The sequence below is a fragment of the Mizuhopecten yessoensis genome, unplaced genomic scaffold (assembly GCF_002113885.1).
Source record: "Mizuhopecten yessoensis strain PY_sf001 unplaced genomic scaffold, ASM211388v2 scaffold10949, whole genome shotgun sequence".
Taxonomy (NCBI): Eukaryota; Metazoa; Mollusca; class Bivalvia; order Pectinida; family Pectinidae; genus Mizuhopecten; species Mizuhopecten yessoensis.
The window spans coordinates 1,035,933-1,061,407 of record NW_018408802.1 but is presented as its reverse complement, the minus strand read 5'-3'; the positions used below and the strand labels follow the sequence as shown (position 1 = coordinate 1,061,407).

Below are 25,475 nucleotides of genomic sequence, written 5' to 3'. Positions count from 1 at the left end.
TTCAAATGTATACATAATTAATGCAAAATTTCAAAAATCGAATGTCTACAATTGTTGAGGAAACAGACTTTAGATTTACATCTTGTGTCCCAAACATATTTCTAATATTTTATAATAAACCAAAAGTATATTTGTTTTTAGACAGATAAGCAATTAAAATAGTTTTAACAGCAAGTATAGTTTAACAATTCATTAAAGTGGAAATTTCAGGAGTTGATTCCCAATGTTTATTTTGTGTAGGGGTTGCTGATATAAAATTCATGGAAGGTTGGCTGTGTAAGCGAGGGTGATTTCTACTGTATTATAATATGGTTGTAATTATAAAATGTCATACTATTGTTCCTATGTCAACTGCCTTACATGAAATTAATAGATGGCGCGTTAATGCGTTAATTACACGGTTAATTATATTAATTTTACTTGTCATTCCTGTCAGGTCATCCCATTAGTGTTTATAATGTGACTTTAATGCTTATTTGTAAAAACAAATATAAAGGAGTACAAGTGTTTTTACTAAAAAAAAGGAAATTCCTATTTTCTGAAAAAAATGTGTAAGAATCGCTGGTAGAAAACGATAAAATTATTTAATCAAGTCAAGTCATCTAGTGCTTGTCAGTAATACGTTAATATGTCCTTATCATCAAATGTTTTATTAAGTACACAATTTGTTAGCAGTGCAAGATATCCCTCTACACTTCTACATGTAGGGGTAGGTGCGAAAGTGGTGTATATCTGTGTTGTTTAATTGTTTACTGTACGTTGCACTGTGTATGCACACCTGATGAACTGTCAAGCCTAAGGTACTAAATGAACTGGAATGTGAGGTAGTTATTACAGACATGAAGTATATGTACAAAGCATTCAAAATATATTTTTTACATTATTTATCCCAGGCAATATTACGATTTAAACGTCAGCTCCATATCTATATTCCCCGCATGAGGTTAAGGCTTGTGGTGAGGTTAAGGCTTGTGGTGAGGTTTCTTGTATTCTTTTTTGCTTTCTTTGTTGATGTCTTCAGATTTCATATCGTTGTCTATTTTGTTTGAAGCCTGATTGTTGGCGCTTTGTTATGTTATCTTCATATTTTATTCGAAAGCATGAAAAAATAATACTGTGTTTGTCAAACTTACGTTTACCTTACTATTACAAGATCACAAGTATTCGTATGCCTAAGTCTGTCCAATCGAACTTTGTTTTGTTTTGTCACAATAATTGTTATATTTTTCTCAAGTATATCTCCACCTGTTTGATTGATTTTGAGACACTTTAACTTAATATGCTAATCATTTTGATCATACGCTTTTAAATTGACCATCAGTTTCCCATGCTTTGCTGCAAATTGTATATTTCCCTGAAAATCACTGAGACACTAAATCAACAATAAGCCATCATAACACCTTTATTCAATGTAAAACTAGGATATTTAACAGATTATGTTAGACCTATATTTCAGAAATATAAAACATGTCATGGATAATTTTAGTTAAAGCGCGTGTGATACAATAGGGTTGGTCCATTCGAATATTTTCTTAATATAAAACATAGCATGGGTATTTCAATTAAAAGCGCGTATGACACAATCGGGTGGGTCCACGTTCACTTCCTTTGCCTCCGATTGCCCCCGATTATAGACATCCACCAAGGACCATCCTCCAAGGACCATCCACGAAGGACCATCCACGAAGGACCATCCTCCAACATGCCGTCGTCCTCCGTTTATGAATCTGTTAAGATAATAAGTAACGTATTGATATAATTTAAATTGTCACAGTGTTAAACTTTGTTTTCGCTTGTTTTGATGTATTTTGTAAATGAGCTACATAGCATTGCGCCATCCGTTGTCCAAAAAGGCACGGAAATAGTTAAAGCGTTTGCGTTTGCTTTACAATGACGTTTTCTCTTCTGTAAAAGCATGCTATGTTCGAATTTCAGCAAATCAAATAAAAACTAAAAATATCGAATGTTTTTATTTATCCTGATGACAATTACTACGCATTTACATAATATTAGATTCACAAACATAATGGAGAATTATTTTGCTTACTTACACATGTTTCATCATTGTTTCTCTGTGATGTCATCGGGAAACTGATTCATTTTATATTATGTGAATAAGATTGTACTTTAAATAATAGTATTTTTCGACAGTTTGGTGTAATTTCATTTCATTTGCAGTCTAAACAGAAAACTGTGACTCTAAACTCTCCCGAAATAATACCAACATGGAAACCAAAGGCAGTTACCAGTGCAGAGCGAAAGGAAATTGGCGTCGTTGCACTAAAAGTCATTATGTCGCAAAAAGTTGAAATGACGTATTTTGTAAGTCGTTATAACTAAAAAAATAAATAAATAACAGCACCATTGTGTATATTATGCAGCTGTACAGTGAAAGCAGAATTAGGCAGATGAACCAAGACAGAAGTAGACAAGCCTGATATAACATATTATAATTTGGGTCAGGGTCAGCGTGAAACGACGTGTCTGTCGGGCTGGCCGTCTGTTAGCGCAGTTTGTGTCGGAAAAAAAACCAACACTTAGCCTACTAAATCGCAACATGAAGACAAATACTAGCGTGATGTTTACACTTACTGTTCGGTGATGTTTACACTTACTGTTCGGTGATGTTAATACTTACTGTTCGGTGATGTTTACACTTACTGTTCGGTGATGTTTACGCTTACTGTTCGGTTATGTTTACACTTACTGTTCGGTTATGTTTACACTTCCTGTTCGGTGATGTTTACACTAAGTGTTCAGTTATGTTTACACTTACTGTTTGGTTATGTTAACACTAAGTGTTCAGGTATGTTTACACTTACTGTTCGGTTATGTTTACACTTTTTGTTCTGTGATGTTTACACTTACTGTTCGATTATGTTTACACTTACTGTTCGGTTATGTTTACACTTTTTGTTCTGTGATGTTTACACTTACTGTTCGGTGATGTTTACACTTACTGTTCGGTTATTTTTACACTTACTGTTGGGTTATGTATACACTTACTGTTCGGTTATTTTTATCCCCATTTGTACTCAATACTGTTGGCGTTGCTGTTTGGTTCTGTTGTTGGATACGTGACAGCGGGGAACGTATGAGGGAAAGGGAAGAAGAAGATCCTTAACGGGGTGCAGCATCTCTTCTCATCCGCGTCACATTCTCCTTGTTCAGATTCCGTCCAGGTAGGTGGACATGACTCGTTTTCAGCCAAGCATTCACACTTCTGGTAACCAGGGGCTCCTACAAAACAACTACTGTTCGTCTAGAAACTTGTACAGTTTATATGAAAAACTGCTTTCCCTTTTTAAAAAAACAATTCCTTAGTATACATGACCCTAGTTAAAAAAATTACAAAAGATAATATATTCAGAAATACGAATATTATATTCAGAAATACGAATATTATATATAAAAAATAAATAAAAAAAAACAAAACTTTTTAATAACTTTTTAACATGTTATGATTAACCTATCGATAAGCTGATAAATCTCTATAAAACTTGGCCTTCAACTAGTTAAAAAAATTAGTTCAAACCGGAAGAGTTAATCAAGAATAACGAAATGAAACATAATTTTCTAGTTTGGAACATTTTTTTCATCATAGCTGGTATAAAATATGAATACAAATAATCAAAACTACTTTCATGGCGCATACACGAAATTGATAACACATGATTTGGTTGTGCCGCAATTATTTGTATGTTTAATGGTTGTTGTGTAAATGTATTTTTGTCGATTGTTCAGAAGACTGAAATTGTTGAATATTGTTCCGTCACACAACACAGTATTGTTTAAAATACTTTTCTGATAAAATATACGAATTAAATTGTATTTTGTTTTTCGGTGTGAGCGAAACAGGCTACATACTAGATGACCTTTAGGATGTCATCGCTAAGGACGTGTAAGGTTTCACGTTCATAACAGTATGATTATCAAAAAAATACCGTTCATTTATTAAATTCTAAGGAAAAATCCGAATGTATTCGAAAGGAGGCCATGACCCTATGTAACACCATGTTCGATTTGTCATATAAGGGGAGACAACCAGAATCATACATTAATGGATATTTAAGAAAACTGGAAAAACAACCATAGCACGTCAATACCAAAGGTTAAAACCTGTCAAGACGTCCAACAGAGTCCGGGAAAGAAAGGTAATAACGAATAATGTAAGACACATTGATCAAGTCTCCATAGGTGAAAATACATTTTATTTTACCGTTCTTGATTAACTCTTCCGGTTTGAGGTGCACATTTCGAATCATTTAGGAATGAGGTCGGTGAGCTTACACTGTATTTGTCGAGTCAGCAATTAAAAAAAACATAGGAAAACTCGCACTTTCTTGTTGCAAAAATTGTTTTCGAGGTTTTCTTTTAATTATTGATCATGCTTTGCAGATGCCTTCACTTGTTTTAATATTATTGGTTTAAGTAGTAACCTGTAAGATATTGTATGTACCGTACTTGATACAATAACAAACAAACCTATATATACAATTAAGTAAAATCATAACTATAAATAAAGATAAATATATATAGATAGATATTAGTTAAGGTCATAGGAGTGTATTAATGAACGAAAATAGGAAGTACATCCCTAGTTGAAAATCCAATGTAGGGAGACAGTATAACGATTTCCGCATATTCTAATGTTTAATTATAAACTGATGAATTTTGTATGTTTATTATTGACAGAACAATGTGTTCTCTCAATATTAAAGTATTTCAAAGCAATCCAGGCATTAATTCAGTTATTTTTTATCAATGAGTAACATATGTCCATTCTTCTGTACTTCAGGAACCGGCTACCTATTTCACTACTGTGAAGTTTTTCAAGAAAGATAACTCTTCCCTGCAATTACTATGTGTATATGGTTTTAATATAAAGCTTCAATTTTTAATCGTTTTTAGATAATTTATAAATACACAATTTCAGCATTTATTAGATTGATATACATTAATACAATACTAATCTATGGAAGTATAATTTTTATTGACATTATTTTGCCAAAAATTGTGTCTTCCATTTTTTTCAAAATTCACTCCTTTTTACATAAATTTCCATTTCAAATCCTTAAAATTCTGACAACTTACATTTTTTTTATGACAGAAAATTGTCTTTACTTCAAAGCAATATAACTACAAAATTTGAAGAAAAGCTACTGAGAAATGGTGACACAATCCTATTACCTTAAGGTTAGATTAGGAATTACGCTGACCCCTTAACGATGAAATTAAAATTCCTTGTAACATTGCTGAAATGCTAATTCCTAATGGTTACACATGTTCGTCGTGAAAAGATACATATTCTAGACATGTGTCAGTCACCATGGTGACACTTACATGACACGTAGACAAGTGATATCATTTGTCAACTGACGTAGCACACGGAAACTAGATAAGACTTTTACTAGTCTGAATGCATTAACTTCACATTTTCTGTGATGGTATGTTGCATTTCTTTAATTGAAAGAAAACAATCATTTCAATACAAAATTTGATATAAAGGAATCTAAATTATAATAATATTCATGAAAGAATCTAAACGTTTTCATTTTAGCCAGCAATTTGAAAGTTGGTAAAGCCTCCAGAAACGTGTTTTAACGACATCAAATGCGCTCGAAAAATAACAATAATACAATAAGACAAAACGACATATATTTAATGCATCACTAAAGTTTAACTTATGTTTTGTGAATTAATCATTGTATAACTGATTCATATTCATTTAAAGCAGCGAGGTAAAAACAAGAAACCAATAAAAAAAATCTTCTGCAAGAACTCAACATTAAAATTTAAAATAATACATTTGTTTCTTATGAAAAAACGAGCTTTTGGTATTTTCATTGATATTTCTGATTATGAAAACAAAAAATCAAAAGTTTATATGAGAAGAGTAAAATCATTATTACTTTGCACGAAAACATCCGCATGCAACATCAAATAGATATATACAATGTAGTAAAGTTACCTTGCAAAAATTCGGTATGAAAACAGTTACAAGCAACATTATATGATAATAATATATAACACAATGTTACCGTGTACGACGTTGATAAAAACCAGCATCAGCAGAGCGGACACAAAGACTAGTAAGACTGACGCCATTCTGCGAGCTGGTCACCACGACGACTAAAGTAAGAGTAGCGTCGAGCATGTCAGACAGTCCTTTATACCCATAATAATAGCTAATTAGTGTGGATGTAATTAATTAGCAACATAACTGACACGTTACAAAGCTCGGTGATATTTATATAATTAATCAAAAACAAAACACTTACAACGGTTACTATTGTTGAAGACAACATGTTTATTTTGTCAATAATTGTAATGTCACAGTAGTCAAATCAGCACGAACATTAATGTGATTTATGCAGAGCTCTGTAGAAAAGTTCATGTTCGTTGTTGTCACTAAACATTATTTGGACATAATGACAGGCTTGTGGTAGGTGAAACTATAAGAATAGTTTGACCTTGAATTTAGACACACCATAAACGTACAACACGTGCTTATGACAATGGATGTCTGTACTAGAGAGTTCCAGCCTAACAAATAATGTTAAAAAAGTGTCAATATACCTGCCTTCAAATAGATGTTAATTAAGCATTGAACTGTTTTTGTATGGTATTTATGATCTATTTGAATGACACATCTTTGCAAGCAAACAACATAACGCGCGCTAGCGCATTATGATTTGTTTTTAACTTATAATTTATATTTAAAATTAAAAATGCCCGCCTTATCGACAGTCCACACAATTTCGTTCAATAGTTTGAACAGCGTATTGTCGCGTGCTGATTGGCAAACAAAGAAGTACTTTGAAATTTTAGCAAACACTTCAATTTTATTCCACAATTCAGTATCAATACAATTGCGTATGATATGTCTATAGGGTGATTTAAATTTATCAATACATGTAGAACTCTGAGCTGAAAGTTAGATTTGAAATTGTTTCGATTTTTTCCCGGAACAAATTTCGCGCATGGACAAGTACAGTGAACACCGTAAATCCGACCTTGCCCTCCACGAGGGAGTTATTTTTGGAAGTTAATTCGAACTTTTCTCTTTGCTCATTTTGTGAAGGATCCAGACGTGAATTTATTTGTTGATTGTATGAGAACCTGACAACAGTCAGTAGATTCTATAACAGCGTCATTATTTGACATGTCGTCAGAAACTGAGGAACCATGAATGCGAGACGCGTGAAACTGATAGCGTTTGAAGTGAGTGATCTTGCGACGGAGCACAGGTTCGTTACACATGTCTGAAATGTTTATGTGTGCTGTGACTCATATCAGTAGGTCTGTAACATATGTGTCAGTAGGTCTATAGAATATGGGTATTTCAGACATTTGTAACGAACCCCTGTTGATCAGCGCAGTGTAACAGACGATATTTCTGATAAATTGCATGAGCGTTAAAAAGCGGGTCTTAGAGGTATAGAAGGGAAAGCAAGACTAGAAAAAAACTAAATGGAGTGGGAGGGGGGGGGGGGGGGGGGGGGGGGGGGGGCGGAGAAACAAGGACGCTGTATAGATGTGTCGGAATGTTTAAGGAGTTTTACATATGTATTTAGTAAGTATATTTTGTAGATATGTGTACATATTTTGGAATAGACAGCGTGTAAGCAATATCAAGAAGTTTTCCCCATTTTTTCCATTCAGTATTAAATTTCAATGAAAATAAGCCACTCTTACCAACAGCAATATATCTCTGAGGATAATATGTGTCCTTAATAAAGTTCTTAAGTGCAAGTACTGACAATGACGTTTATAAACATACCAATTTATAAATACATTGCTTTATGATTAAAATTATGATATTATCTACCCAACCTCTGATACTATTTTGATTAAATAAACCGAAAATGAAGAATAACTTCTTAAAACCAAATGGGATTAACAATGCATCAAGAAGGATCACAAAACTTTGTAGAAAGTCTTGTTCTTTCTCACATTCCCAGAGGGTGTGAATTATTGTCTCTATTTCAGTCTTACATTGAAAACTAAGAGCTCTATCGGTAAGGGCTGTTTTAAATAGATAAGAAATTGTTGTTAAAATGAGTTTAATTATTCTGTATAGAAGCTATTGTAATTTTGAATTCCTAGTTACTGTAAAAGGATTTACATATATCAATTTCCATGTGTCATCATCAAATTCAAACAATTCATTCCATTTTTCCCCCAGTGGATATGGTACTATTTTGGCACAACAAATTATATAAATCTTCAGTTCCTTTTTTTATGCTTCATAAATATTTCTAAACAAATGGGTATGGATGGATATCTAATCAAAGTATTTGAAGTATCGTAGTTGGACATATAGTTTTTTATAGTATTAATAATAATATATATGTAAGAAAGTTAGTTTTTACATCAAATTTTTATGAAAATTCCATAAAACTATAAAATAAAAACACCAGAATTATTACCTTTGAATAGGTCATTCATAATTATTACACATCCTTCCAAACAAGGTTTTTACAATTGCCTTGCATAATCGATAAGTATTCTGAACCACAATTAAATCATTATTAGAATATTTTAGATAACACTTGCCATTTACCCCCTGATGTAAACAACCTATGTATACAAGTAAGTTTCAAGGCTTCAATAACTTGATGTGTATCATTTTAAGACCCCCTTCCTAATAGTTTTTGATAATTATATCCCGTTTTGTATTATCTACTTTAAGTTTCCATTAGAAAATGAAAAGTTCTGAATTTAGTTTTTAAATAAAATAGTCATCTGGATTAGGTAAGGAGATGAATAGATGATTAAATTGGGTTATTAGTAAAGATTTACTAACAGGTGTTCTTCCTATTGGTGTTGATATTCTTCTACTCCAATTCTTAATTATTGACTTCAGTTTGACTAATCTTTTGTCATAGTTGAATACCTAGTACCATATTTGTTTACTTCCCCATTGCAGGTTCCATTCCTGAAAATAAATATCATCACTGTCCTTTTTTATTACCTATCCATATAACTTGTGTTTTACTGTTATTTAGTCTTAGACCAGAATTGTTTGCAAATAAATCTAGCTCTTTTACTGATTCTTTTAATGAATGTTTCGTTCCATCTAAAATAAGAGAAGTATCGTCTGCATATTACATGTATGAGAGAAGTAGTGGACGGTTGTCCACATTTATGCCCTTAATATAATTATTATTTCTAAGTCTAATTGCAAGTATTTCTAAACACAAAATAAAAATGTATGGAGCTATCGGATCACCTTGACGGCAACCCCTCTGAATTTCAAAAAATATGAGAGATAGCCACCTTGATCAATTGCAGACATAGAGTTATTATGCAATGTTTTTTTCCAATTTTTCCTCACAAAGAAATAAAATATTTAAATACATTATCAATAAACTCCCAGCTAACAGAATCAAATGCCTTTTCAAAATCAACAATCAAAAGCATCCATCTATATAATTATCCTCTGTATACTGCATTATATCGTAAATGAATCGTGTATTTTCCCCTAGAAATCTGCCTGATATAAATCATGTCTGGTCAGTATTAATTAATTTATCTAAAATTGTATTTAATCTAGAAGCTGTATTTACTCTTTCTCTTTATCTTCTTTCCTTTTTCTTCTTCTCAGTCTTCATTTCTTCCTCTTTTTCTTCTATCTTCTTTTTCTTCCATCTTCTTTTTCTTCTTTTTCTATATTTCTTTTTCTAATCGTCTTTTTTTCTTCTATCTCTACTTTTCCTCCCTTTCCTTCTCTGTTGTTACTGTTTCTTTGTGGTTTGTCGCTGTAAGTGCCAATCTACAGTGTCTATATAATGACATTTCAGTAAGTGCCAGTCTACAGTGTCTATATAATGACATTTCAGTAAGTGCCAGTCTACAGTGTCTATATAATGACATTTCAGTAAGTGCCAGTCTACAGTGTCTATATAATGACATTTCAGTAAGTGCCAGTCTACAGTGTCTATATAATGACATTTCAGTAAGTGCCAGTCTACAGTGTCTATATAATGACATTTCAGTAAGTGCCAGTCTACAGTGTCTATATAATGACATTTCAGTAAGTGCCAGTCTACAGTGTCTATATAATGACATTTCAGTAAGTGCCAGTCTACAGTGTCTATATAATGACATTTCAGTAAGTGCCAGTCTACAGTGTCTATATAATGACATTTCAGTAAGTGCCAGTCTACAGTGTCTATATAATGACATTTCAGTAAGTGCCAGTCTACAGTGTCTATATAATGACATTTCAGTAAGTGCCAGTCTACAGTGTCTATATAATGACATTTCAGTAAGTGCCAGTCTACAGTGTCTATATAATGACATTTCAGTAAGTGCCAGTCTACAGTGTCTATATAATGACATTTCAGTAAGTGCCAGTCTACAGTGTCTATATAATGACATTTCAGTAAGTGCCAGTCTACAGTGTCTATATAATGACATTTCAGTAAGTGCCAGTCTACAGTGTCTATATAATGACATTTCAGTAAGTGCCAGTCTACAGTGTCTATATAATGACATTTCAGTAAGTGCCAGTCTACAGTGTCTATATAATGACATTTCAGTAAGTGCCAGTCTACAGTGTCTATATAATGACATTTCAGTAAGTGCCAGTCTACAGTGTCTATATAATGACATTTCAGTAAGTGCCAGTCTACAGTGTCTATATAATGACATTTCAGTAAGTGCCAGTCTACAGTGTCTATATAATGACATTTCAGTAAGTGCCAGTCTACAGTGTCTATATAATGACATTTCAGTAAGTGCCAGTCTACAGTGTCTATATAATGACATTTCAGTAAGTGCCAGTCTACAGTGTCTATATAATGACATTTCAGTAAGTGCCAGTCTACAGTGTCTATATAATGACATTTCAGTAAGTGCCAGTCTACAGTGTCTATATAATGACATTTCAGTAAGTGCCAGTCTACAGTGTCTATATAATGACATTTCAGTAAGTGCCAGTCTACAGTGTCTATATAATGACATTTCAGTAAGTGCCAGTCTACAGTGTCTATATAATGACATTTCAGTAAGTGCCAGTCTACAGTGTCTATATAATGACATTTCAGTAAGTGCCAGTCTACAGTGTCTATATAATGACATTTCAGTAAGTGCCAGTCTACAGTGTCTATATAATGACATTTCAGTAAGTGCCAGTCTACAGTGTCTATATAATGACATTTCAGTAAGTGCCAGTCTACAGTGTCTATATAATGACATTTCAGTAAGTGCCAGTCTACAGTGTCTATATAATGACATTTCAGTAAGTGCCAGTCTACAGTGTCTATATAATGACATTTCAGTAAGTGCCAGTCTACAGTGTCTATATAATGACATTTCAGTAAGTGCCAGTCTACAGTGTCTATATAATGACATTTCAGTAAGTGCCAGTCTACAGTGTCTATATAATGACATTTCAGTAAGTGCCAGTCTACAGTGTCTATATAATGACATTTCAGTAAGTGCCAGTCTACAGTGTCTATATAATGACATTTCAGTAAGTGCCAGTCTACAGTGTCTATATAATGACATTTCAGTAAGTGCCAGTCTACAGTGTCTATATAATGACATTTCAGTAAGTGCCAGTCTACAGTGTCTATATAATGACATTTCAGTAAGTGCCAGTCTACAGTGTCTATATAATGACATTTCAGTAAGTGCCAGTCTACAGTGTCTATATAATGACATTTCAGTAAGTGCCAGTCTACAGTGTCTATATAATGACATTTCAGTAAGTGCCAGTCTACAGTGTCTATATAATGACATTTCAGTAAGATGCCAGTCTACAGTGTCTATATAATGACATTTCAGTAAGTGCCATTCTACAGTGTCTATATAATGACATTTCAGTAAGATGATACTTTTAAGTGGCCAATGATTGCTGTGCCATTCGTATATGCTGTCTTTTTAAAACACCAGCGCCAAGAAGACGCTTAAATGAGAGAGAAAATCACGTGCCAGAACCTAACTTTATGCAAAGTCTTTTCAACACTTACTCCATCAACGTCGTTTATCCATTTTACGTAATAATTTTGGGTCAGAAAACTGCGTAAATAATGTAAAAAAAATAAATGATGTGTCCTGACAGTTTTTGTTGTCATCATTATAACATAACATAATAGATATTATGATATTAAGAATGTAAGTTACTCGGTATATTCCAACAATCATTAGTTACTGACAATTATGAAAATATTTAACCATGCCATTATCATTTCTTTATTACCGTTTATCATAAACACACATACTTATACACTTATTCTTATTACTGTTGACTTCTGTATCAAGTTGCTATTTCTTTTCTGCAGTGGTAGTAAGTATACAGTACAAGCGTTTTGCTTATATAATTCATTTGTCATATTTGCTTTATTACATCAGAAGCTACACTTAAAATCAGGATATTTTGGAGAGGTACGTCCCGTTAAAAGATTCAAAGTTATAATCAGTAGCCGATCTTTACATACCATATTTCAAAGTCTTCGTTGATCAGTTAAAATAAGAAAATGTAAAAAGATTTGTTTACTCCTCTTATATCGTTTAAAACGTTTTTGTTTCCTTGAGATAGCAGGATACAACATGACGGTGTCTCCTTTGCTGAAGGAAACACTTCTTCATCTAACATGCTTCCCTCAAGACGTCTCCATTTTGTCTAGATGTCCGCTCCGTCCTGTTTCTGTAAATATTTTACTCCAAAGCAGAAATACGTAAAGCGTGGAGGGGAGGGGAAGGGGCAAGCATGTTTCACTTCATGCAATCATGCTGTGGAGTAGCCGGCCAACGCCCAAGAAACACAGAACTGTTAGTTGAGGAAGTTACAGATACATAAAATGAATTAAGTGTGTGTTGTGGTTGTTGAATTTGTCCATTAATTATGAGTTACACATATAGCGTTAAAAAGGTTAATATTTTCATACATGTATTAATGCACAGCTTGTCATTCAAAATAGCAACATATGCATTATTTTCTTTTTTTCTTTTTTTGTTCCTACAATCTTAACAGCTTTGTCTTCATATGAAATCTGACCACATTGTGTAGCAGTTTCTGTATGTTATTTTATCAGGTAAGAACAGCCAACAGGAACTATCCGTTAATGACGGTATGAGTGTAATCAGTTTATTGTGAGTTCGTATCAACGTTCTATTATTGATAATCAATGCCAAATTAAAAAACTAGCCAAACCATCCTTGGTATCTCAATGTTAATATGTATAAGTACAGCGTAAGTGTACACAATTGACAAAATTTACAGTGACGCGGCTCTGAATTAATATCTAGCTAAATTATTACATTTCATACTGATATAACAACTATCAAAATAAGGTTCACTCCTTATTGTACTCCATAACTGTAACCCCTGCCGTTAAGTAAAATTGTTCTATTTTAATTAGTTTGATGTTACGAGTGTTTGGTCAATGAAATGACATTGACGGAACAACATTATATTTGAGTCATTTCAACCTATTGCTCTAAGCTATTTACTATTGTATGCGAGGGACATTGTTATATTACAAGTATGGAGTTGTGTCATAAGTAAATCGCGTCCACCTGACAACATTTACCCGGTCTAATTACCTATATATGAGTAGGTTATATACGTTGTATGCATATGAATTTTTTTAAACTACTCTATATACCTTTTATTTATACATATTCATAGTGTCCGATTGTTAATGTCGTAATGATCTGAATTATGGATGCATCCGGTAGTTCATTATTTCATGAAGATGCAAAATTTGTTATCCCTCGTTTAGACTATTGAACAATGTAATTCCCTGCTTAGTGGTATCCATTTAACTGATACATTAATTAGTAGTCTTCAAAGAGCCAAGAACATTGTAATACGTCTGGGTACTCGTATATGTTCCTCACCAGCACACCAGTACTTTATTCCTTTCATTGGTTACCTGTACGATATAGGTCGCAGTACAAAATTGTGGATTACGGACTACATAAACAAGGCACTAAATGGAAAGGAAAAGTTTGTCCGTATTAACAGGATTTCCCTTTTGTCAACCTTCCATATTACTGCAGTCGGAGATGATATCTTTGATATGTGTTTTGGAAAGATAGCAGTCACTTTGTGAAATAGTTAACCATCTGCTACCGGGAAGGCGAAAATAGGTATAACTCTCCTGTAGGGTGTTAACATGTGCCTGTTACGTCAGTTTTTAGCGTAGAGGTCTTATGGATGCTACGTTGCCATATTTGCATATAAAACTTGGCGAGTGGCATTTTAATTGTATAATGAAAATGTGTATGAATATTTATATGTGTTTTTGTTACCCTAAAACTATCATTATTCATGTACTGTTAAGCGCCTTCTTATTGGAGACGCATATATCCTCATACATGACGTTTTATCGCTGGCTTTGCCAGTTGTGCAACTAAAATATTACCAAATATCCTACTTCCTGCATAGATTTAACCTACTCTGAATGAAAATAATGCAGTATAGAATTGATGTGTCCATTGCCTGATGTAGTCTTTCACGGACACCATGATGTTATTGAATTTTGTACTCAAATTACTGATAGAAGTCTGTCAATACTTCGGATCCTATATGAAATTCTTTCATCGCTTTACATTATCGAGGGTATTTAGATCGCAAGGAACCACGTGCCCATGGTTTTATAAATATGTAGATTACTGAAAGAGGATCCTTTTCTACGGTCATCTAACTTAGATGCTGGAGAATTTACTTGTACAAGTAGTTGGAAAACGCGGAGTCGGTGATTCAAAATGACAGTTATATCATTACTTTTCATGGAATCTAACCCTTTGTTAGCAAAATGGGCTTTTATGTACTGCCGTTGGTAACCAGGCGTCAGGCTTTAGGAGTCGAATTCGCGTCACATAATCAATAAGGTCATTAAGTTTCCAACCCAGTTTCAATAGAAACAGTTTAACTTGGATCATTTTGTAATAATACAAAACTATTTATGTGTTTTGTTACCTAGCATTCTGACTACCTTTATGGTCGGTACTGGATTCTTTTTTACTTCATGTCAAAATATGAGTTTACATACGCGGCATGTATATGTTGTATATAAAGCATCTGTTTTAACATGAATGTAAGATTGCATTATGATTCTTAATGACGTAAGTGTCATTCTGATGTTAGGCAGATCATTAATATAATACCTAATAACTAAGACAAATAAGCAGATTGTTGCTGTTGGCTATGCAATGACGCTATTCAATAATTAACCAAGTGCCCCTTATCCCTCCAATCAAACCATATTGAACTTACCTTTTTAGGGATTGTTTTACGTATTATCTTTGTTGAATCTGCAACAGAGGCTAAAAAACGTCAGATAAAGACCTAACCCATCACTAAAGATGCAGGTGAAACACAGAAATTGTCGGTTAAAAGCATATGCTGTAATCAAAACATTGATGTAAAATCGACATTCGATATTCATCTATGTTTATTGTTCAGATAATGGAAAGATCACAAATGAATATAAATATTGTCATATGGTTTTATTCGTGCAGTAAATATAAAGTAAGTGCCTCGAAAAAATAGTTATTGTTAATTAAGAAAAGGTTTATACGATGTTGGTGAGCTACTTCTCGCCGTCCAGAGTCAATAACCAATTATATGATCTCAACTTCTCCCCGATTCCGTCATGTTTTGCAAAGACATGAACATTGTCATTTACTCAAACAAAGTACGATTATTGCATTTTGTATGTCTCCAATGTACATTCAATGTTGATGTAACAGCTAAAGGACGTCATAAAAAGCAACGCTATCTTCCGATATTACCAAAACACTTTCGCCCAGTCAAATTTTCGCCTTCACTGGTAAAATCCGTTTTTGCGCGGTATTAATTTCGCCCTTCACATAGCGTTGCTATATTTAGTATGTTGTTTACTTGAAGGTTTTTACTGTCATGATCAATTCGCCCTCATTAAGGAGGGCGAAAAGGGCGAAACTTTACCGGTATACAGCATACCATCAATGCCCTCTCCTGGTGTAAACTGTTTATGCACTATGGTATATGATCGTCATACTTGACAAGTGTGTAGCTACAGAAAATAAAGAATATTTCTTTTTTTGGAGGGGCTACATACATTATGAAACTGTACAAATACGATGTATTTCCCTCAGACCAGACCTGTGATGAAATATGGATACATAATTATACCATCGTGTTTGTGTGATCCACATGAAATTACAGCACACAGGAGAACGCTGCTAGTTTTTTTGCCAAAAATGACACTAAGCCATTTATTGTTGTAATAGAGCATTTATTCAAATGCTAAAGTCTAACAGCATTTAGCAAAATGCTAAAGTCTAATAGCATTTAGCAAAATGCCAAAACAAATATTTTTAGATTGGAATTCAAATATAATGTTATAGGCAAAATAGGTGGAAGTAGATATAAAATAATTGACCATACCAAAGTCTAATAGCATTTAGCCAAATCGTATACTACCCGCTTTGGGGAAAGGCAAGTGTGCTACCCACATCACCATCTGACCATCCAATTCATTATATATTTCACATTACTGCAAATGCAAATAATTTCCATGTCGATTGTTTTAAACAGAAGTAAAGGCAATTTGGATTTTCAACTTTTCGCCCCCTAGCATCACTGATGATTTCTAGAATGGCGACACAGATATGTGGTGCGATAGCATTCAATTACTGACATAACGTATCTTTTCAAAATTTTGAAGTTGTAATCACCATCATGTGTTACGTTCATCCTTCATAACTTTCAGACAGCAGTGTTTGTACTTAGCATAGCACCACCAATTCATTGTGAAAATATGCATACTAACGAAAGGTGTAAAGAAATAACAAAATTAGTATGTATTATGTGAAACAAGAATCTATGTTTCGTAGTTCTAAAGTCAATATAAATTATTTTCGAATGTTCCATATGTAAACAGTAGACAAAAACAGGAATCCACACAATGAGACGTGCTTTACTCTTTACAACCTTAGAATCCACTATAACGGCTGTGACCTGTGGCTGTGGTGCACCAGTTGACGCCTTTGCCGTCTATTGGGTTGGTGTTGGGTTGGCCAGGAGATGGAAATGGTAGTGACCTTCGAAAATGCAGACAGTACAATGAATGTATTATATTGATATATTAATTTTTCGTCATTGAAAACATAAACTGGTTGAGTTTAAGAATATTTATGTCTTTTTTGAGAAAACAACCACAATTTCACTGTAATGCGCCCCGAGTTACATTTCCCCTAATGAATACAATAGCATCTTATCACGTATTATCTTTAAAAAATATTGATTTAATCTTAATATTTGAACTAAGCATCGTATGACTATATTACAAAATTATTCAAATCTTTCTCATCCATAAACGTGAAGATAACATTCTGAGTAAACTTAATATAGCTTACGAACTTTGACCTGCACGAGTATAACTCAGAACTTTTTTAAGTTGCCTATTAATTTACCAGGACAAGCAAAAACAGATTAGAAGTTGATACGACAATTACGTGAGTGTATGTGTAAAAGCGTCTCACCTGCTACGGCCGACTGGAAACCGGCATTATAGTCACACATGACTTCGTTCTTAACATAGTCAGTTCGTCTGTCCTCATAATCGTCCATTACTACAGGGACCTCCTACCAGAGCACCCAGGAGCACGTGATGGTTTGGTATGCTGACGTCATTGAAGAAATCCCAGGCACAAGGAATGGTGGACACTGGACATGAACTGAAAATGAATCAATCAGTAATCAACCGTTGGAAAAAGCTTCAAGTTACATGTAGTTGCTTTATTCCTTCTTTGGTCATTTATTACGTTAGGGAAATCAAATATAAGTTTGTTAGTTAAATTGTTCTTCTTTATGCAAATATGAAATAGTTTCTTTCAAATTTGCATTATGAAGTATGTTAACAATTTAAATGAGATATTGTACAAATCTTAAATAAACTCAAAATAATCAATAACATTCTTTCATGGTGTATGCAAATACATGTTTTAACTTAACAACACGACGTCAGTTCAAACAGCAACACAGGAAACTAACTGAAAACCGGAAGTTCGGATTTGCGCACGACGTTCAAATATGTGTTTATTGCATATTTCAAAATAAACTCTCTGACTGTACCGAGTTTCTAGGAAAGTTTTGCCCGAATCCTATGACGTAGCTGAACTCATTAAAATTGTCCCCAATCATGTAGTGGATCTGTTATTCTGCCCATGTCCGGTACTTGTCTCGACCGCCATCAGTGCCACAAGGGTAGTATAAGCTGGAAAAAATAACGTACATGTGTAATACTCGCTACATTATTGTTTTAATTGTTCTTAAAAATGTATATTTTACGTAACGGAAAAAATAGCAAAATTTATTTGTTTCATTTTATTCATTCGTTTATTAAATTTGTTTTAATTTGAGCGCAGAATTGATCGTAAATTGACATACTGCAAAAGTGTTATTTTATATTTGCATACAAAAAGCGAGTGATTGCACATGAAAATAGATCATTCACACTCTTACAACGCAACTTCAATTTATAATATTCAAAATTAACTATTGGTTTCATTTACGGTCAGTATTCCTATGTATGTACATAGTTAACGTTATACTGTTTATCTGACTAACATTCTTTACAATGCTTTCCATGTTTTACAATACAGACCATAGGGACCTCAGAATTTGTTACAGCTATATTTCGCCCTTCTCGTATATATGACCATTGGGGGTGTCAGTTGATCTAAACTCTTTAAAACATATAACATTACTCTGAACACCTTAGTTTTAAAATATGTAGGTCCAAAAATAATTGTAACAAATTCTTAGGTTCCTGTGATATGGACTAGCGTTAAGACATTTTAGCTGTACTGGATGGTGGACCCAGTAATTCAAACGCGGATTAGCTCAAAGATAGATTTAACCCATTGCATGTTTAAAAAAAATAGATATTGAAATGCATTACTTAGCGTATATCGAAATTCAAAATGATCGTCCATATACAGAAAACGTAAGATATAACTAACCTTTTTGCTTAGTAGGCTTCGACAACCAGGTCCTGAACTGCACTGATATCAAACAAAGACTTAACAATACTATCAATGTAAATACGCAGTGTGAGTGTCAGAAATACATCAAGGATTATAAGTCTTCTGATTTATCTTTTTTGTAAATCAATAAGTAGAATCTTAAATGCCAGCTTTACAATGAAGCCGACGACTGACCTGTGTATCGTAAGGCTTCCCATCGGTTCTGCCATGCTAGGCCTTGTGGAGTGTAATGAAGATCATTTCCTAGTTCCCAGGATTTAAACAAGTTTACAATGTCAGATCTGTAAGCTTGTTCATTTGTGATGCCATAAAGAAGAACCTAATATAAATATATTAAATAGAAAAGAACTTGATAGAATACGACATTGTCAACAAATTCGTTATTTAAACTTAAAATAGATAAAGCTAAGGTAAAATATTCACAAACGAAATATTAGCACCGATATCCTCTTAAAATGCCATATCGCCAAAGGAATCAGAATATCATTATCTCATAAGTTATATTCCGAGAAAGATTCAATTTAATTTCGATGAATCGTTATTATCTATTCAGGCTAGTATTTTTCTAGGAAAACCTCACATAAAAATAGCAATGTATATTAACGTTGTGACGTCGCAATCTCAACATGATGACGTCAATAATTCATAACAATAAAGCAAACATTATGGTAGTTTTCTTTGATGGTGAAACCGGGGGACTATAGGTTTTGTATGCGTCCGTCTGTCCGTCCTTTACCTTTTGTTAAGGTTTTGATTAAAGTTTTGTAATGGCTTACAATTCATTTAATAATGATGTAAGGATGTTTGTTCTTTGCATAGAGGTTCTAAAGGGGTCAAGCATTAATGCTGTGGATTGAAAATGGAAAATATGTTTTGGCCAAAAATCTCCAGGTTAAAGTTTTGGTTAAAGTTTTATAATGGCTCACCGTTCACTTTATAATAGTGTTAGGATGCTGATTTTATGTACAACGGTTCTTTAGGGGTCTAGCATTAATGTTGTTTAGTGACAGTGATTTATTTTAGATTTCTTTTTTTAACATGTTTTGGACTTAACTACCTTGGTCAAAATCTGCAGGTTGAAGTTTTGGTTAAAGTTTTTTAATGGCTCACCGTTCATGTAATAAAAGTGTAAGGATGCTAATTTTATGTACGGAGGTTCTTAAGGCGTCTAGAAATAATGTTGTTTAGTGACAATGGAAAAATCATTTTAGGTTTTTGAATTTTTGACATGTTTCTTATCTCCTTTATTGATAAAAATATAATCGTTGGTCCAGTTGATATTATTAGTTGTCTCACTGTTTTGCTGGATGTTTAACTTATCGTACCTGTACAGCTGGGGCATTGGAGTCCCAAGACAGAGCCCAGGGTGTGCCCGATAGCGCGGAGTAGAACTCCCGAGCGTCCGCCAGGTTAGTTGTCTCCTGTGTTGCCTTGTATAGCCAAACGTCATTATAGCCACTAGACTTGAAAATGTCGCAGTAAAGCTTACAGAGTATTCTCCCTTATACATCACCCACTCACCATACTTAAATATCGACTGTTCTAGCAATCCAAGAAACTATCAATTCCATGAAAATTGTAAACATTTCCAATTAAAAATATATTTTGTTACAGGTATTGCGGTATATCCCATTCTCTTTCATTTCTTATCCTCCCTCAACTATAATAAGATACTGTTATAATTCGTTTCCTATAATCGGACTTTTGGCTTATTTCCACTCGTTAAAACGGAGGAGTTTCTTAGAATGGGACCTTACTTATAGGTCTTCGTAATTAAAAAATATATTACCTCACATTCAATTAACCACAATTCCTTTCTAAAACATCTTAATTTACAGTAGTCTCCCTAGTCCAGACCATGTTACGTGTTTTGTGGGATATTTTTACTAGACCAGATTTGTATATTTTGTCATTGATACCGTACCCTTAAAACTCTCTGATCTCCGGAAACAAGCCGGTTACCTTTCTCGATACGTTTTAGCAAACGTATACAAAGGCTTGTCCTTGTTCAATACTGTGCTGGAAAATGGAATATGCTGCATCTGCAAATATACAAAGTTGTTCTGGCATGTCACTGTAAGCGGTGATTTTACATAATTATTCTCTAGAAATATTACCAAAGGTGTTACTTCTTCCTTATTCTCTTAGACATACTCGTAATCGAACGCTACCTAAATTATCAGTATCAAATATCATTACATAAATCAATATGAGATTACAATGATACATAGAACTTCAGCACTAACACAAGTATATGAATATGAAAAATGTAAAAGATGTGCCACTATGTTCCTTTCTCAACAGATAGATATAAACAATAGCACATTTGTTCCTAGAGGGTAAAAGAGTAGAGACCTATTGATATCAGAACACACACAAAAACCAGTACAAAGTATAGACGTAATCGAAGGAGAATTTGGAAAAAGACAAGTGATATTAAACGTTATATAATGTATATCAATTATGTTTTTTTCTAAATAGCCCAAGTATCAATAGCTTTTATAAAGACATTGATATCTACTCATAATTATTTTTTTATATTGAATACAACATGTTGAGAACAATATGTCGTTAAGAATATAATATGTCCCATATATGCATACAGCTTACATACCATGCCATTGTGTCAATTGAAGAATTTACATCAATTAGATTCGAAAACAAATTAGGATGTTATTTAGCCGATGTAAAAAGAAAAATAGAAAACAAAATTTAGAGAAAAAAAAAGATAATTTTAAAATGAGATGCCTATCAGTAAACTTACCATTACAAATAGACAGTATTGTATATATCGGACACAAGGTATTTTATCCAAAGTGCTTACCTTTTGTTTTGAATGCAATTGATGCAGCGGCCATTGTTTTCTGGCTGTCCCCAGTAGGCATGATCTGCCGCTCCATTACCTACCTAGAATTAAGGTGCAGTGTACATAATTATCAAGTACTATGATCATCGTATAAACTAGAACAACACCATAATAATATGTTCTCTTTACTATGAAACCTTTCTTCTTGCAAAAAGATTCCACACCAAAACCCTGTTAAACACAGTGTGAATCTTTAATTAGATAAAACAAAATAAAAGTTTGACTAAAAGGTTTGTGTATGTTGATTATAGAAACAATCATACGATTCATGGTAGTGAGATATGTCGAAGAGAAATAACATTTTTCAAAATAATATCAACAATGTGTTTAGCATCAATATATCAATACTAATAAATTGACAACATACATTTAAGTTACAATTACAAATTAAATCGTAATAATTGTCTGTAAAAATATGAGGACATTTGTGTAATCGATCTTAGATGAAAATATTTTAAAAGACACTTTAACGTATACTTAAGAACATGAGGGATATTATATACATGACTTATTAATAATTGTCTATCTACATTAACTATGAGTAATTCAGTTAGTGTAAAATTATGTGTCTCCAACCAAATACAGACATGTGTTGGTATAACAACTGTATCTGTGTGTAGTAGGCATCGGTTTCCTCGTCCCAACATTTCATAAAGTAATCCAGGGGCCATTTAATACAACCATACATTGCGTCAAGTTGCCCGGCCGAACTATAAGCGTCAGGCCATGTGATGAGTCCCCAAGAAAGCAATGTAACAGTCCCAGCCATCGGAAAGCTGAATTTGACATAATCACCGGCTATTTATAATGAAATCAACAACAAACAGCTGAACAGTCATGGTACATTAAATGTTTACTTAGACTTGTTTTCTTCATAGACTTACTAAATGTTGAGATAGAAACGTTTTGTTTCGTAATTCTTGTGATGATTTGACAATTACCTAAAATAGCCTGTCTTTGTATGGCTTCCACCCGTTGAGTTTGGAAAAGTAACATAGTAGCATTACTACGATTTTAAGCATTCAAACATTGTATGTTTACCCTCAATCCTATGCTAACCGACCACTTTTCTTTGAAATTTAATGGAAGGGTTCCTGGTGTCGTTTTTGTCTCCTCAATCCCTATTGTTGTATTTTCGTATCACATTTGATTTTCGACTTTTTCTGTGTACTGATGCAGCACTACTATTTAATTAACTGCATATGTATTACTGTTATATAAAATGTACCCATCCTGGCGTGTTTATTGCAAACATACTAAATACAGCTTTGTCGACACCTACCATTGTATAGGCCTCCTGTGAGATCTTTCCCGTTTTCAACCTGGTTCGTTAGGGCAAAGTCCTTCCGGTACGGTATCAAGTTTTTGTCCGGAAGATCACCTGATCTCTAGGCTGCGTCCAACAGGATACACAGACGTAACAGCGCCCGTAGTCGTATGAAGATGGTACTGAAAAAAAAATCGAAAATGTATCATCTTACTAGACTTCGTCTCGGATGCAGTTCTTTAAAACGCTATCTTTTTTAAAGAAATCTTGTTGACAATACCTTATGTTCATGTGGACATTTTGTAGAAGACAGTTCAAACTATTTGTTGTCTTGTACTAATCACAATGAATCACGCCACGGATACTTGACTCTTTTGCCTTACCAATTAAGTGTTGATTTATTATTGTTTGGTGATGTATCAAAAACGTATGATCAAAATGTAAAAAAAAAAATACTAATCAAAATTTTATCAAATCAACAAGAAGATTTACAGGCAATTAGAATTTAACTATATTAAGTTATCATGCAAAATTAACGACCCATCCAACCGTGTAAAACTCCGTCAGTTACTTTCTTTATCCCTAATATCATGTTCCATCTTTCTTTCTTAACAGGCCATAATGTACATATTTTGGCTACCGCTACAAAGTTATACATGTTTCAGCAGTTAAGCTTGTTATGAACGATGAAAAGGACTATGTATAAGTACAATAGTACTTGTTTCCCAACTATCAGAATGAAACCTCTTTTTTAATTGCACATATTTTTTGACACGAATAAAATATTGTTTAAACTAAAATGTATTAAATGTTATCTTAATTATTAACCATTCAAAACCTCTCAGTCTCGCTTTTCTAAATTGCTCATTTTCCAAGAACCTGACGTTATAGGTACAAATGTACGATGTAAATTTGGTAATTGAACCATGAAATGTGCGTTAACTATCGATGAATTCAGCGACGCGGGAATAAAACCTGTTTCGCTAGGCTTTGAGTATATTGAAAACAGGATGTTGCTTCGGTTTGATAGAATGTGCAGAAAGTAAGTACATTGCACTACCATATGAATATTTCTAGAAATAAAATGCACCGTTTAAATTGTATCACCATACCTGTGGGAACTGATGCTGCATTCTAACTTGTTGGTGTTTTTATTGTTGTCTTCGTTGTTGATGCTTTTGTCGTTGTTGATGGTGTTGTCGACAAAATACCATTAGTTACTGCGCTCGATGACGACGCTATTGTGGCTGATGACGTAGATATTGTAGATGATGAAATAGTTATAATGGTGATGACGTAGATATTGAAGATGATGAAGTAGTTATAATGGTGATGACGTAGATATTGTAGATGATGACGTAGTTATAATGGTGGTGACGTGGTCAGTAATGTAACTGATGGACTGGTTGTCTGTCCTGATAAGTTAACATTAGGCCGGTTACCGTTCACTTCGGAACAGACACCTCTTGAGCTTACATCAGTTTCTAGGTCGAAATGAAATATCATGTCTAGAGGAGACCGGTCTAGGGCCGTATGGACATTTCGACTCTACATAGTACCATAGTCAACTGGGTTCCTTGCCTACCTCATCTGCTATAAACACCCGTATCGTATAAATGATATCTCCTTAACGGCGAATCAGACCTCAAGACTGGTAATTATTCACCTTAGTATATACATATAGCAGTATATGTAGATACATTAATTGTATATTTCATTTGAAATATTTATTCGTATCTTAGCGCATTTAAATATAAGGTCATCATCATACCTGTATTAGTAGCGAGTTGAGAGTATCGGTACATCCACATCATTTGTAATAAAATAATACAATATACAGAACTGCAATTAACGCAATCAGGGTTTAGCATAATGCTTGAGCTGCAAAATGCGCTAAAATGCTGCTACCGCTAAAATATGTATGTTTGTGGTATATCGTTTTATATATATCATAGAAACATTCCTGTATTAAAAGAAGTTTAACAAACTAAATATTGTGTAAGGATGACGGTATTTAACTGAGGTCAGTTATTATATATTATTCACCACCAGGTTACTCGTTGGTCGATCGAAGGAGAGGTAAACATGGCATGACGTCAGGTATTCTTTAGAAACAAGAGAAACACCTTGTCCATTTGTATTTAAGCTGATGGAGAAAAATGAATATCCAAAACAAAGATAAAAAGAAATCTAAATCTAAATACATATAATGTAATATTTTGTGATCACACCTCCGAAACTGTTTTCCTATACTTATATTCAAACTAACGCCTTACATTTAACCCGTCAGAGACAGATTCCCTTGCCTGATAGTGAACAAAACCTGTATACCTAATCCCCAATGCCCTT

The 25,475-nt window shown here is 33.6% G+C and overlaps 1 long non-coding RNA gene and 1 pseudogene across 1 annotated transcript; both read right to left on the bottom strand.

Moving 5' to 3' along the window:
* Positions 1–1,384: 1,384 nt before the first annotated feature.
* On the bottom strand, positions 1,385–6,153 carry LOC110463983. The gene is made up of 3 exons (XR_002464454.1): positions 6,042–6,153; positions 3,007–3,240; positions 1,385–1,727 (listed from the first exon to the last, which is right to left on the bottom strand). It is a non-coding gene; the product is annotated as an uncharacterized LOC110463983 (long non-coding RNA).
* A 9,313-nt stretch (positions 6,154–15,466) lies between these two features.
* On the bottom strand, positions 15,467–24,259 carry LOC110463969 (annotated as a pseudogene).
* Between the last annotated feature and the right edge of the window lie 1,216 nt (positions 24,260–25,475).